Here is a 14,628-nt window from a genome sequence, read left to right on the forward strand (position 1 = left end):
GATTAGGGGCAGAGCCCACCCCACCCGCACCTCCCGCTTCCGATGCCCATGTAAAATTTCACAATTTCTGCTAGACGAATTTGTAGTGATTATACACTCAAATATAATGTTTTTGTTTAACGACACCACTAGAGTAGATTGATTGATTTATCATCGGCTACTAGATGTTAAACATTTGGTCATTTTTGAGAGAACCTGTTATATTTTTTCATCAGCTGCAAGGAATCTTTTATATGCGCTTTCCCGTAGACAGGACAACAACACATACTACGACTTTTGATATACCAGTCGTGGCGCACTGGTTGGAACGGGAAATCAGTAAGAGAATGGGTCCACTGAGGTGGTTCGACCTAGTGATTGAGCTAAATCCCACCTCACGCTTAAATTATAACTTTCCCATGATTAAATGCGAAGGAATTGCCATTTTGAAGCAAGGAACTAAATCTTGTTATCTTAACCACAAGGAGCGGGACGTAACCCAGTGATATAATAAAGGTCAATATACTTTTGCCCTTTTTAAACGTTGTATCTCCTCCTTGAATATTGGCGATGCCTTTTTTAAATGTTGTACCTCCTCAGGCGCGTATGCAGGAAATGAGACAAGTGTGTGTGTGGGGGGGGGGGGGGGGGGGGGGGGGGGGGTGGGGGGTCAGGTTGCGCTATAAAATACATTTTAAAAAATTGTTTGGAGCAGGGAGGGTTCGACCACCAATACCCGGGAGCCTATTTCACTAAACATCGTAAGTTTAAGTCTACAACTTACGGAAAATGGAGTTTTCTAGGGACAAAATAAAATAAAATACATGTATTTCTAACTATATTTGTTGTACTATACAGGCCCTTGGGAACGACGTTGGGACATAGTGACGTCATAGCTTACGATGATTTCACGATTTCGTAGGCTAAGATAGCTTCGAAAATATGGGCCCTGCTATAATAGTGATACGAACTGTGATTTAGTCATAGATTTACGTGCAAAACTAGGCTTATCATGCTTTGTGAAACTGGGCCAGCTCTGTACACGCGTTGGCTCCTTCCTAGAAAAACCCTGCATCCACCCCTGAGTGTCAATATACCCATTCTCAGTAAATACACTGTTAATTTATACAGACATTTCTACTGGAAGAGAGATCCATCCGCCTGCTCTCGGCTAACAAATTATACGTGCACTTTCATCTTAGTAAACGCGCCGTTATCGATTTGTAGAGCACGCTACAGAAACTATAACCGAGACAGTGCTAAGTGCCCAACAGCCAATCGGATCAATGCTATCTGCTAATTCTCGCGAGATCTCATTATATGACTGTTGTCCTGTCATTTTAAAATCAGGGATCATAGGAAATGGGACGCCAAACCCGGTGCCGTAGTGGTTAAGCTATTGGCTGACAGGTACTGTGTTCGCACCTCGGCACCGGCTCCCACCTGGAATGGGTTTTTAACTCTCTCTCTCTCTCTCTCTCTCTCTCTCTCTCTCTCTCTCTCTCTCTCTCTCTCTCTCTCTCTCTCTCTCTCTCTCTCTCTCTCTCTCTCTCTCTCTCTCTCATTTTCGTGCTTATATCCAATTAAGGTTCAAGCACACTGTCCCGGGTACATACCTCAGCTATCTGGGCTGTCTGTCCAGAACAGTAGGTTAGTGGTTAGTGAGAGAAGAGGGTGTATTGGTCTTACAACTACCTATTGAGTAGTTAAAACTCGCTCTGTGTGGGAGCCGGTACCGGGCTGCGAACGCTGTACCTATGTCCGATGGCTCAACCACACCACCTTTCTTACTAACTACTAACCATTATAAGACCTAATCCTTGTAGACTGTGTAGGCCTAGTAAATAGTGTAGGCTCCGCAAATAGCTGAGATGTGTGCTACAGACAGCGTGCTTGAACCTAAGTTGAATATAAGCAATGAAATGAAATGAATTGGAGATAGGATTATTGGCTGAGGGGAGACGAGGGGGAAAGGTAGGGAAATGGCGCTATCTGGTTTATGGCTAATAGATACCTTACTGGGTCTTTATAATATACCAGCGCCATAAGCGTACGATATGCACCCACCCTCCAGTACCAGGGAAAAACGATAAGAGTTATTACGGCAAAATGAGCTGGCCTTGCACCTTTTCATCTTGTATTCCTATCATTCTATCCACAATATTAGTTGCAATCCATGCAAAAATGCGTAGTGATTCGTTTGCAACATTATATAGCTGTTTGACTGTAATGCTAATATGAATTTTCGTTTAAATTCGAGCAAAACTCAGCCTCCCCCTCTCCGCGAAAAATAACAATGGAAGCCCGTACGCCAAACCCTAACACTGTTCGAAATCAGCCCATGCATGTTGAGGCACCATGGTTTCTTTTTCATTAATTCGCCATTTATCCAAGAATCAGCTTCACGATGGCTCCAACAAAACACCCAGACCGTAACAGCAGAGACAGCTACTAAAAACCTTCAAGAGAAGGAAGGAAATGTTATTTACGGTTATATGGAAAGAAATGTTTTATTTAACGACGCACTCACCACATTTTATTTACGGTTTTCGATTAGCAGCAAGGGATCTTTTATATGCACCATCCCATAGACAAAATAGCACATACCACGGCCTTTGATGTACCAGTCGTGGTGCACTGTTTGGAACGAGAAATAGCCCAATGGGCCCACTGACGGGGATCGATCCCAAACCGACCTCGCATCACGCGAACGCTTTGCCACTGGGCTACGTCTCGCCCCTTATCCAAGAAGGGAACACATTTGTAGAATAAGTATCCCAATGGCTCCAACAACAGCCAGATCATAACAGCAGAGGCAGTCACTATAAACCTTCAAGAGAAGACCATGTGATGATGACACGGCTAAGAACAGACGACTTTAAACAAAACCCTGAGTGGGAAAACCTGGAACATGTTAATTTGGCCTTCAGGTTCTAATAGACCAAATCAATTCCTATTGCCAATAATGTTAACGTTGCAGTTCCATTTTGGAGGGGACCCCGCATTAGTTTCAACCTCTGGTATATACTGCATAACAACTGTATAACAAATAAAAGTGTATTTATTTATTGGCAATAGATAACAGTATTTGCACAAATAATCAATGTGACACATTACTACCAATCACATCACACCCACACCTGCACCTCAAACTTTGACACGGAACTCTCTTCTTTGGTACTATGCAACCTTCAGACGAACCCCTGCAGGAGGAAGTGTTCGGCCCAAAAGAGAACCTGCGGTGTACAGCAACATACGACTGGGATCGATCCCCGTCGGTGGGCCCATTGATCTATTTTTCGTTCCAGCCAGTGTACCACGACTGGTACACAAAAGGCCGTGGTATGTGATACCCTGTATGTGGGAAAGTGCATATAAAAGAACCCTTGCTGCATCAGAAAAAAATGTTGCAGGTTTCCTCTGATGACTACGTGTCAGAATTACCAAATGTTTAACATCCATTCTTTTTCTTCGTGTTTAACGACACCGCTAGTGCGCATTTATTTATTAAGCATCGGCTATTGGATGGAAGTACAATGTAAAATATTTGGTAATTTTGACATGGTCTGACCCGCGACTTTTTCATTAGCAGCAAGGGATATTTTATGTTTATTTTGCCACAGACAGGACAACACATGCCTCGGCCTTTCATATACCAGTCGAGTTGCACTGGTTTTCACGGGGTAAAAACAATCAGAGAGTGATACCGCTGAGGTGATTCGATCCTACGACGCAATCACCTCAGGCGAGCGCTCTGTAGACTGAGCTCGATATCACCCCTGAGCGTTCTATGACAATCAACAACAACAGCAGTAGCATTTTACAGGCCGGTAGGAAAGACATATGAAATAACAGCGGTTCCCCCTTCCCAGGATATATATTCTGCAACCCCCTCGTGTAGAGAGGGGAAAATGACCTGAGGGAAATAAATGTACACATCACCCCGGGGCCCCGTGAAGCGCGGGGCCCGTAGCACGTGCTACATGTGCTACTGCGATAAACAGGCTCTGCCTAGGAGCCAGTTTTAACGTACTTATCTTATACAGAGGACCCAAAAATAATCAACAACGAAAACAAACCCCTGCAAATGAAGGTTGTAGGTTAGTTTTGTAATTAGAATGGGTTTATTTGATTACAAACGCTCAGTTCTTATAAATTATGTATGGTATAATCAACCTGTGATTCTTCTACATGAATCTAAATGAGGCGGGATATAGCCCAGTGGTAAAGCGCTCGCTTGATGCGCGGTCGGTCTAAGATCGATCCTGTTGGTGGGCCCATTGGGCTATTTCTCGTTCCAGCCAGTGCACCACGACTGGTATATCAAAGGCCGTGGTATGTGTTGTCCAGTCTGTGGGATGGTGCATACAAAAGACCCCTTGCTGCTAATGGAAAAATGTAGAGGGTTTCCTCTCTAGGATTGTGTCAAAATGACGATATGTTTGACATCCAATAGCCGATGATTAATAAAGCAATGTGCTCTAGTGGTGTCGTTAAACAAAACTAACTTCTTCTCAATGTGTTAATCCCTTCTTTAAAAACAAAATCTGATGTTACAGCTGAAAATGATATTTGCGTTTCCTTTTGGTGATCAGTTTGGAAGGTTTCACAGATGCAGTTCATGGTTAAAAAAAAACCCAAACATATGCATGTATCTATATCCCAGTGATGAAATAGATCAATGTTGTGTGCATAAGCTTTAACGGACTGTTACAAATTCTTATGCCTACAAAAACATACATATATCCACACTAAAACAATTATTAGGTCCACCCCAAAATATATGTGATGTGTGTTATAATCCAAGGCTACGATTATATTTGTTTCTGTTGCTATTGGATGTCAAACATACGGTAATTTTTGACAGTCATGGAGAGGAATCCAGCTACATTTTTTTCATTAGTAGCAAGGGATCTATTATATGCACCATTCCACAGACAGGATAGTACATACCACGGCCTTTGATATACCAATCATGGTGCACTGGTGAGTGATTAACAATAGCATTACACCAAGATGACACGAACACCGGTAATACCACAGGCTTATCTAGATGTAAATAAATGTTAAAGTTTGTTTTTGTTTAACGACACAACTAGAGCACATTGAGGTTATGATCGCCGTCCAAAATGTTCATCTAGCTCTCGAACGGCAGAGTACTTGGGCTGCAAACGATGGAGTTAAAGCTAACCCTTTTTTTTTTTGATTTATTGCACCTTGATTTATTAATCATCGGCTATTGGATGTCAAACTTTTGGTAATTTTGACAACGTCTTAGAGAAAAAACTCGCTACATTGTTCTATTAGTAGCAAGGGATCTTTTATTTGCGCTATCTCACAGACACGATAGCACATACCACAGCCTTTGATAAATATATATTGAATAGGTATTGAAGGACAAATTTGCAATCTGTAGGATCTGTCTCGACGAGCTGACTTAATAATTAAAAAAAATTAAAAATCAAATAATGCTAGCTGTATCGGCTTCTAATCAAAAATAGATCGGTTAGTGCAAACCAGTTATAACCAATTATCGATAATGAAATTCCAACCGAACATGCAATAATTCAATCCTAGTCCATAACGAATTACGATCAACTGACCGAAAATTGACGTCTCAGCAAAATATGTTGGGTTTTTTTTTATTGGACTACCTTCCGACATGTTAGGGGCATGTGGATGTTGTCCACCCCATCTGTGTGGGAATGGTCTAACAAAGGGGAATGTGGAAGTAACGAATAGATGGGGAAGATGGTTAGCGGCATGTGGATGTTGTCCACCCCGTCTTTGTGTGGGAATGATCTGGACAAGGGGCGTTCGAAGGAACAAATAGATGGCGAAGGTAGTTAGGGGCATGTAGTGTTGTCCATCCCGTCTTTGTGTGAGAATGGTCCAACAAAGGGGAATGTGGAAGTAACGAATAGATGGGGAAGATGGTAAGGGGCATGTGGATGTTGTCCACTCCGTCTTTGTGTGGGAATGATCTAGACAAGGGGGCGTTCGAAGGAACAAATAGATGGCGAAGGTAGTTAGGGGCATGTAGTGTTGTCCATCCCGTCTTTGTGTGAGAATGGTCTAACAAAGGGGAATGTGGAAGTAACAAATAGATGGGGGAAGATGGTTAAGGGCATGTGGTAGTTGTCCATACCGTCTTTGAGTGGGAATGGTTTAGCTAAGGGGAATGTGGAAGGAACATATGGATGGGGAAGGTAGTTAGGGATGTAGATGTTGTCATCCCCATCTTTGTGTGGGAATGGTCTAGACACGGGGAATGTAGAAGGAACAAATAGGTGGGAAAGGTAGTTAGGGACATGCTCATGTTGTTCGTCCCGTCTTTGTGGGAATGGTCTGGATAAGGGAAATGTAGAAGGAACAAATAGTTGGGGGAAAAAAGACAAGAAATGTTTTATTTAACGACGCACTCAACACATTTTATTTACGGTTATATGGCGTCAGACATATGGTTAAGGACCACACAGATTTTGAGAGGAAACCCGCTGTCGCCACTTTATAATAATAATAATTCCTGGATAACGTGTCGAGGACATTTGGTAATGTTAAAATACACCTGTGACGTCACAGTATTGTCTCAACGCGCCATTATTTTTCAGTAATAAAGAGATAAAACCCTACTTAATTAACCCACCAATATCACTAGTGTTAAACTCCATACTAACATATATTGGCATAAAGTTATTATTTAGTGGTGTATTTTAAGTAGGGGAATATCCTCTAACTCTCCATTCCTGAAATAAATAATGGGATTCGGCCCTAGCGGGCCTCGTCTCCATTATTTTTCAGGAATGGAGAGTTACTCGGACATTCCTCTACGTAATAAACCCAGGTATTTCAAAACAGGTATACCCCCAAGGACATCGAACCTAGCGCCTATAGTTCTTCACACTAGCACTGTAGGCCTGCCATTGAGCCACATAGATCTCGCTAAAACAGAAATAACAAAAATGTACGTAGACTTCTAGCTTGTTTGTTTGTTTTCGTTTAACGACACCACTAGAGTACATTGATTTTTTAATCATCGGCTGTTGGATGTCAAACATTTGGTAATTTTGACATTTCGTCTTAGAGAGGAAACCTGCTACATTTTTCCATTAGTAGCAAGGGATCTTTTATATGCACCATCCCACAGACAGGATAGCATATACCACGGCCTTTAAAACACCAGTCGTGATGCACTGGCTGGAACGGGAAATAACCAACTGGGCCCACCGACAGGGATCGATCCCAAACCGATCGTGCATCAAGCGAGCGCATTACCACTGGGCTACGTTCCACCCCTTTGACTTCTAACTGTCACAGTGTTATTTCTGTATTATTTTGACGTTCATTGTTTATATATTTTAAAAAAAAAAATTGTTTACTCGTAATAGAAGTTTAAATATCCCCACATCAGACGAATGTGCAGGGGGCATTACATATCCATATCCATATCCATATCCATACACACACACACACACACACACACACACACACATATATATATATATATATATATATATATATAGAGAGAGAGAGAGAGAGAGAGAGAGAGAGAGAGAGAGAGAGAGAGAGAGAGAGAGAGAGAGAGAGAGAGAGAGAGAGAGAGAGAGAGAGCACAAACACACACACACACACAGAGGTACACAGAGAGAGAGGCACACAGAGAGAGAGAGAGAGAGAGAGAGAGAGAGAGAGAGAGAGAGAGAGAGAGAGAGAGAGAGAGAGAGAGAGAGAGAGAGAGAGAGAGACAGACAGACAGAGAGAGACAGAGACAGAGAGAGAGAGAGAATGTATTGGTGTGTGTGTGTGTTTTCCGCGGGAGCATGACTCGTCCCCCTCCCTCCTTTTAAACTTCCCTCGCTATTGTCATGCCCCCCCCCCCCCCCCCGCTGCTAATATTTCTGTCCATTCGCATGCACATTGTAATTTTCTATTGAAGGAGAGGAGTAATAATAGTACCCCCCAAAAAAACAACAACAAAAAAACAACCCTAAAACCCCCAACAAAATAAACAAACAAACCAAACCAAAAAACAACAAAACAACAAACAACAACAACAAGGAAATGTTTTATTTAATGATGCACTCAACACATTTTATTGTACGGTTATATGGCGTTGGACATATGGTTAAGGACCACACAGATATTGAGAGGAAACCCGCTTCATGGGCTACTCTTTTCAATTAGCAGCAATGAATCTTTTATATGCACCATCCGACAGACAGGGAAGTACATACCACGGCCTTTGATATATCAGTCGTGGTGCACTGGCTAGAACGAGAAATAGCCCAATGTGCACACCAACGGGGATCGATCCCAGACCTACCGCGCATCGAGCGGGCAACAACAACAAAATAATAATAACAAAATAATAATAATTAAGAAAGACCTACCCTTACCAATATAAGTAAATAAATAAATCAGGTACGTGTGCAGGAATTTATGCAGGGTGTTTGTGTTCTAGACTGTTTGGGGGAGGGGGGGGGGGGTATAAGGGGGTCAAGTTGTTGCTTTTTGTGGGGATTTTTAAAATTTGCTTCAACAAACAAATGTTTAGACCACCGAAACCCTCCCCTGCACGCGCGCCTGTAAATGAATAAATAAATGTCGTTTTAAAATACCATTAATTAAGTAACTTTAAAAGTTTTTATTTTTTACTTTTTTAATGCAGACCCGCTTCTTTAAACATTGAACAAACAGGCAAAAAAAAAAAAAAAAAAAAAAAAAAGGAGCCAAATAACCAATTACAATAATCAAATTTTTAAAATAAAAATAAAAATGCGAAATAGATTTTTTTTTTTTCCAGGTGTTTTGTTTCGTATAGTTAATTCAAATGAAACTACATGACACCAAAACAATAGCACTGTATATGCAAATATATAAATGACCCCCCCCCCCCCCCCCCCCCCCCCCCACACCACCACCGCCCGTGCCCCGACTCCATAATCCATCCGAGGCTACGGTTGGATCCTTTATCGCCTAAACATCAGCAATCGGTGTGGATTATGACAATTTATGTTAAGATGTAAATGGGGGTGACAGGTTATTTAAACAAATATTTTTTATAATTACTTCGGATACTAATCGGTTTTATATATTCGTATTGACATTTACCGAAAATATAGAAACAGGTGTTTTTATTAACCGTGTTTTCTAGCGTCGATTCAAAGATTTAAACACACATTATTAACCCAGCCGGCTTTTATGAAGATGCCAGCACCCCTAAAAAAATCCAGTTGGACTGGCCTGACACTGAGCATGAACTACAGCCTGTTCTACATGCGGCCTAATTTACTCGACTTGTATCCCGAGTGATCCGATATAGAGACGGTGAACATGCAAGAAACTTCGTCTGCAATCTTTGTTCGAAATGTGGCCATTTTTTTCCTGACCAAGGTGTGCAGTGGGGCTACAATCAACCTATGAACAAGCCATTTACATGAACACGAAATCCCCAATAAAACTAATAGGTGTACACTTATCAAAACAAATGAATTACACCAACCTATCTTTTGATACAAAGGGAAAACAATTTGAATTATACAGTCAGATCACGTAGTTTTTTCTCCGATTTACCGTTCTGTTAACATTAGGTTTATTTAACAAACAAACTGACATAAATTGTTATTATTCCTTGACCGTTTTGGTGTAGAAATCGTAAATAAATTTCGTACACAGCACAAAGACGTTTCTCATACATTGTTTGCGATAGCTCGTGACGTCACAGAATCGCTGCAAAGCCACATGCGCTCTGAACCTTAAAACTATCTATCCGGAGTTATTTCTACGGAAACTCGAAGAGGACTATCTTTGCAGGTTTTTTCCTTTTCTACTTTATAAACGGGTTGAATTTTGCCATAGAAACTAAGTGTGGACTAGGTAGAATGGTAGCAGATGACGGGTGCAACCGACTCGTGTTTTGATGCCTTGTTCAATCATATAAATAGCGTTATTTTGTGCGTTTACTTTGTTCGGAATCCTATAGATTTCTCGTAACCGTAACAGGGTGTCTTTGTCAGCGGTAAATACCGAATTAGTCGAGATATTTTGACGATTTAACACCATCAAAGCATTCCTGGGTGTACTAGCTTCATTTTGGTGTAAGTATTGTTATGTTTTATGGTAAATTTTGCTATATTTTTGAAGAAAATTCTCAGATAATTCTGTCATCTTCTCTCTCCCCGAGTTGTTATTGACTGCAATCATATCTCGAGCTCACCAGCCATTTTATCTTCTCGACAATTATTCCGGGCTTCTCGAAGGTGATAGTTGATTCTTTTTCGTTAATTTTATGTCTTATTTAATGCTGTTTAACACTAAAAATAGCACAAACACGTGCTAATGTTGTTGTTTTCGGTATTTCCCATGTTTGCTGTTTCTCGTACCTGTTTAAAACGGGCGTTTGGGTGGGTTTTTCGTTTTGTTTTATTGTCTATTTTATGGTAGTGTTTTTCACCGGCAATGGAGAATTCACGGACCTAGATTGCTGTGGAATTTATATCGTTCAAACTACAAGCATGTATTTGGCTCTTTTTTGACGTATCGTGTGTTTTCGTGTTACGTGAACAGGTGCGCTTTGAAGACTATTTTTACCTTTGTAACATTTTGACGTTTTGATATAATTTTAGTGCATTTGTAACCACATATATTGTTTTTCAGGGAAAGTATGACTCAACTTTTGTTAATATATTAATATTATTGTTTAATATGTTGTCTTCATTATTCTTTGTTCGGTAAAAACCGCGTTCTTTTTTTTCTTCTTTTTAATCTTGTCACCACCATTGGCCAGTAAGCATGTTGATTTCTCCTAACACCTGTCGATTTCGCTAACAAAGGGTCAGTTTGTGAAGGCTTGCGTTTTTCGTTTTAAAAAGTAAAAGAAAAAGAACATAAGAATTGGATGTATCAGTTTTATTTATCAGTGATTGATAAATTTGTCCAGTTTAAATCACATTTCTGTGCCTTTACTGTTCATTTAGAATTGAGAGTTCTGTTAAAGATAATTAAATTAATTTTTATTTTTGTGTTAAATGTGTAGTGTGTGTATATATGTATATGTTATTATAAAGGATGTAAGATATTATAAACTTAAAGGATGTAATTTACAGACGCAGGCTTCTAGAATTTTTATAATATCCACTAGCCATGGGATCAGTGATTTAAAACATTTACTAGCCACGATTAAAATTTCACTTGCCCTACTTTACTTTAAGTTAATACAATTTACTAAATAATAGTAATAATCAGATATGTCACCTAAAGAGGGAGATAGAGCATTAAAACACTAACATGCAGGGGTTGGGGTGGAGGCAGGATAGTTCTATTTACAAAATAGATTTAACTGCAACATTTGACAAGAAAACTTTTCACTAGCCATCAGGCATGGCAGTAGTAATTATTTACTAGCCCATCATTGAAAATCATTAGCCATGGGAGTGGGGCTACCATAATCTAGATGCCCTGAGATGGGAATTGATATTTTATATATAAAAAAATAATAATAATAATACTCAAATTATGTGATACATACATGTGTGTTTAGGACTGGATACCCCAAAATTATTATTATTATAATTTTTTTTTTTAGACTTGGTGGATCTATTGGCATTTTCTTTTTATCATTGATTATTCATTTTCATTCTGTGAGAAAACACATTTTATTTTCAGCCTCTCCCCTCCCTCTCTCTCAGCCTTTCTCTCTCAGCCTCCCCTCTCTCTCTCTCTCTCTCTCTCTCTCTCTCTCTCTCCTCCTCTCTCTCTCTCTCTCTCTCTCTCTCTCTCTCTCTCTCTCTCTCTCTCTCTCTCTCTCTCTCTCTCTCTCTCTCTCTCTCTCTCTCTCTCTCTCTGTATACTTATTTTTAGACTGTCCTCAATTTGAATAGAGAATACTACATGAGTGGCAGTTAGATACCATTTTTCTTACAAGTAGTTTTAAATTTAAATCGTATCTAAATAGCAAAAGCAAGTTGGATATGTTATGAATGAGTTGTAAGATAAATGGTATCTAATGAACACTAATGTAGTATTCTATTTCTTACATATCCTGAAAAAAACAACCCAGTTGTAAAACAAATTAAACACTTTTCTTACTAAAACCTATTTATGGCCCTAGCGCTTATAGGTACGCCCAAGACAAGTCAATTTCAGGTTTAAAACTTGTATGTTATATGGTGATCAATTCGACTATGCTTTTTATCCTTGGATGGTATGGCATTGGTGGCCTGGTCATCACCTAGGAGCAGCAAGTGGTTTGTGTTTAACATGTTATCACACATATAGTATACATGTGTGTGTGTTATCAGTATGTGTTGTCAAAAATAATAAATGATGTTCTCACCAACAGGTGTGTAAGAAAGTCTTCTTATTCATGACCTGGTTTTAATTTGAATTTTAACTTCTAAATGTTTTAGATCTGCAATGTTGCAGTCTCCTCTGCCATCATTTCCTAATATAGTAATACGGCGATCATGTTAAAGTGCTTGTCTGAAGTGTGGTCAGTCTAAGATCGATCCCCGTTGGTGGCCAATAGCCAGTGGGCTATTTCTCATTACAGCCAATGCTCCACAACTTGTGAAACAAAGGCTGTGGTATGTACTATCCTGTCCAGTGTTCTCCCTAGGTCCTGGGGTGGGATGTAGCCAATTGGTAAAGCGTTTGCTTGATGCGTGGTCTGTCTAGGATCGATCCACGTCGGTGGACCCATTGGGCTATTTCTCATTCCAGCCAGTGCTCCACAACTGGTGTAGGAAAGGCCATGGTATGTACTATCCTGTTTGTTGGATGGCGCATATAAACAATCCCTTGCTGGTAATCAAAAAGAGTAGCCCATGAAGTAGCGACAGCGGGTTTCCTCTCTCAATATCTGTGTGGTCCTTAACCATATGTCTGACGTCATATAACCGTAAATAAAATGTGTTGAGTACATCATTAAATAAAATATTTCCTTCCTTCCCTAGGTCCCATTCCGTTCTGTGAATTTCTTTGCTTTGACTGTAAAAATTTGTAACCATAGGGAAAAAGGGACTAACCTCTGATCCAATCCATCGATAGAATTTTTAAAAATGCAATTTTAAGCTAGTTGTCATCAGTTTATATCCATGAAATAAGTACATTGTTCTAGCCCGATGTTCCAATGGACAACTCCGACAAGAAGGTTTGAGGGGAGGGGGGTAAAAACGTTTTCAAACAATTCCAGTGTTCTTTTTCTAATTATTGACAGTATGCAAATAATAACAAACACTATTATTGATTTTCATTTCAACTTATTTCCGTGCTTATATCCAATTAAGGTTCAAGCACACTGTCCTTGGCACACACCTTAGCTATCTGAGCTATCTGTCTAGGACAGTGGGTTAATTGTTAGTGGTTAGTGAGAGAGAAGAGGATGTAGTGGTCTTACACCTACTCATAGAGTCATTAAAACTCGCTCTGGGTGGGAGCCGGTACCAAGCTGCGAACCCTGTACCTACCAGCCTTATGTCCGATGGCTAAACTACGACATCACCAAGGCCGGTATGACAGGGAACATTTTGTTCAGTATTGCATTTTAATTCACTATGCAAATTTTAGAGATGGCTACACAACATTAATTAGTAGTTGCTACTTAATTTTCAACTGAACACCAACTTCTGCTAATAAAAAAAACAAAACAAAAAAACAAAGAAGAAAATCGTTATATGGGATATTTCTTTGAAAAAAAAAAATGGTTAACTTTAAACCTTTTTATTAGCAACTACCATTTATGTTGTAGCTGTTATGTTTATTGTAAATCATTTTTAAATATCAGAAGATTGTACAGAGAAAATTATATATATATATATATATATATAAAAAAGTTTGTTTTGTTATTAGCAGAAGTTTGAGTTCAGTTGAAAATGAAGTAGCAACTACTAATTAATGTTGTGCAGTCATCTCTGAAATTTGCATAGTGAACTGCAATGCAATACTGAACAAAACGTGTCGTAAGCACATTGATTAAATTAATCATCAGCTATTGGATGTCAAACATTTGGTAATTCTGACTCGTAGTCATCAGAGGAAACGTGCTACATTTTTCCTAATGCAGAAAGGGAACTTTTATATGCACTTTCCCACAGACAGGAAAGCACATTCCATGGGCTTTGTCCAATTGTGAAGCACTGGTTATAATGAAAAAACAAACTCAATCAGCTGATTGGATCCACCGAGGTGGTTCGATCCTGCGACGTAAGCACCTCAAGTGAGCACTCAACCGACTGAGCTAAATCCCATCCCGTATGTATATATATATATATATAAGTTGTACTGGCCCAAGGAATAAATACTTTCAATTAATAGAAAGAAGACCCCAGTATATATGCTATGGTTCGTGACGCAAGAATTAAATTGATTTGTTAACAAAGTAAAGTTTGTTTTATTTAACGACGCCACTAGAGCACATTGATTTTTTATCTTATCATCGGCTATTGGACGTGAAACATATGGTCATTCTGACATTGTTTTTTAGAGGAAACCCGCTGTCGCCACATAGGCTACTCTTTTACGACAGGCAGCAAGGGATCTTTTATTTGCGCTTCCCACAGGCAGGATAGCACAAACCATGGCCTTTGTTGAACCAGTTATGGATCACTGGTCGGTGCAAGTGGTTTACACCTACCCATTGAGCCTTGCGGA

At 39.7% G+C, this 14,628-nt stretch overlaps 1 protein-coding gene across 12 annotated transcripts in view; it reads left to right on the forward strand.

Annotated features, from left to right (window-relative positions):
- Positions 1-9,700: 9,700 nt before the first annotated feature.
- Positions 9,701-14,628, forward strand: part of LOC121384967 (bromodomain adjacent to zinc finger domain protein 2B-like) — a 115,686-nt gene continuing 110,758 nt past the window's right edge. For 8 of the 12 annotated variants that reach the window (XM_041515463.1, XM_041515465.1, XM_041515469.1 and 5 more), the window contains exon 1: positions 9,854-10,076. The gene's annotated coding sequence lies outside the window, so the exon portion shown is untranslated. Of the gene's footprint in view, positions 9,793-9,852; positions 10,077-14,628 lie in introns of those variants that run through there. The other 4 variants (XM_041515468.1, XM_041515467.1, XM_041515466.1 and 1 more) reach the window with 3 other exon arrangements.

Source organism: Gigantopelta aegis, chromosome 11 (genome assembly GCF_016097555.1).
Source record: "Gigantopelta aegis isolate Gae_Host chromosome 11, Gae_host_genome, whole genome shotgun sequence".
Classification (NCBI taxonomy): Eukaryota; Metazoa; Mollusca; class Gastropoda; order Neomphalida; family Peltospiridae; genus Gigantopelta; species Gigantopelta aegis.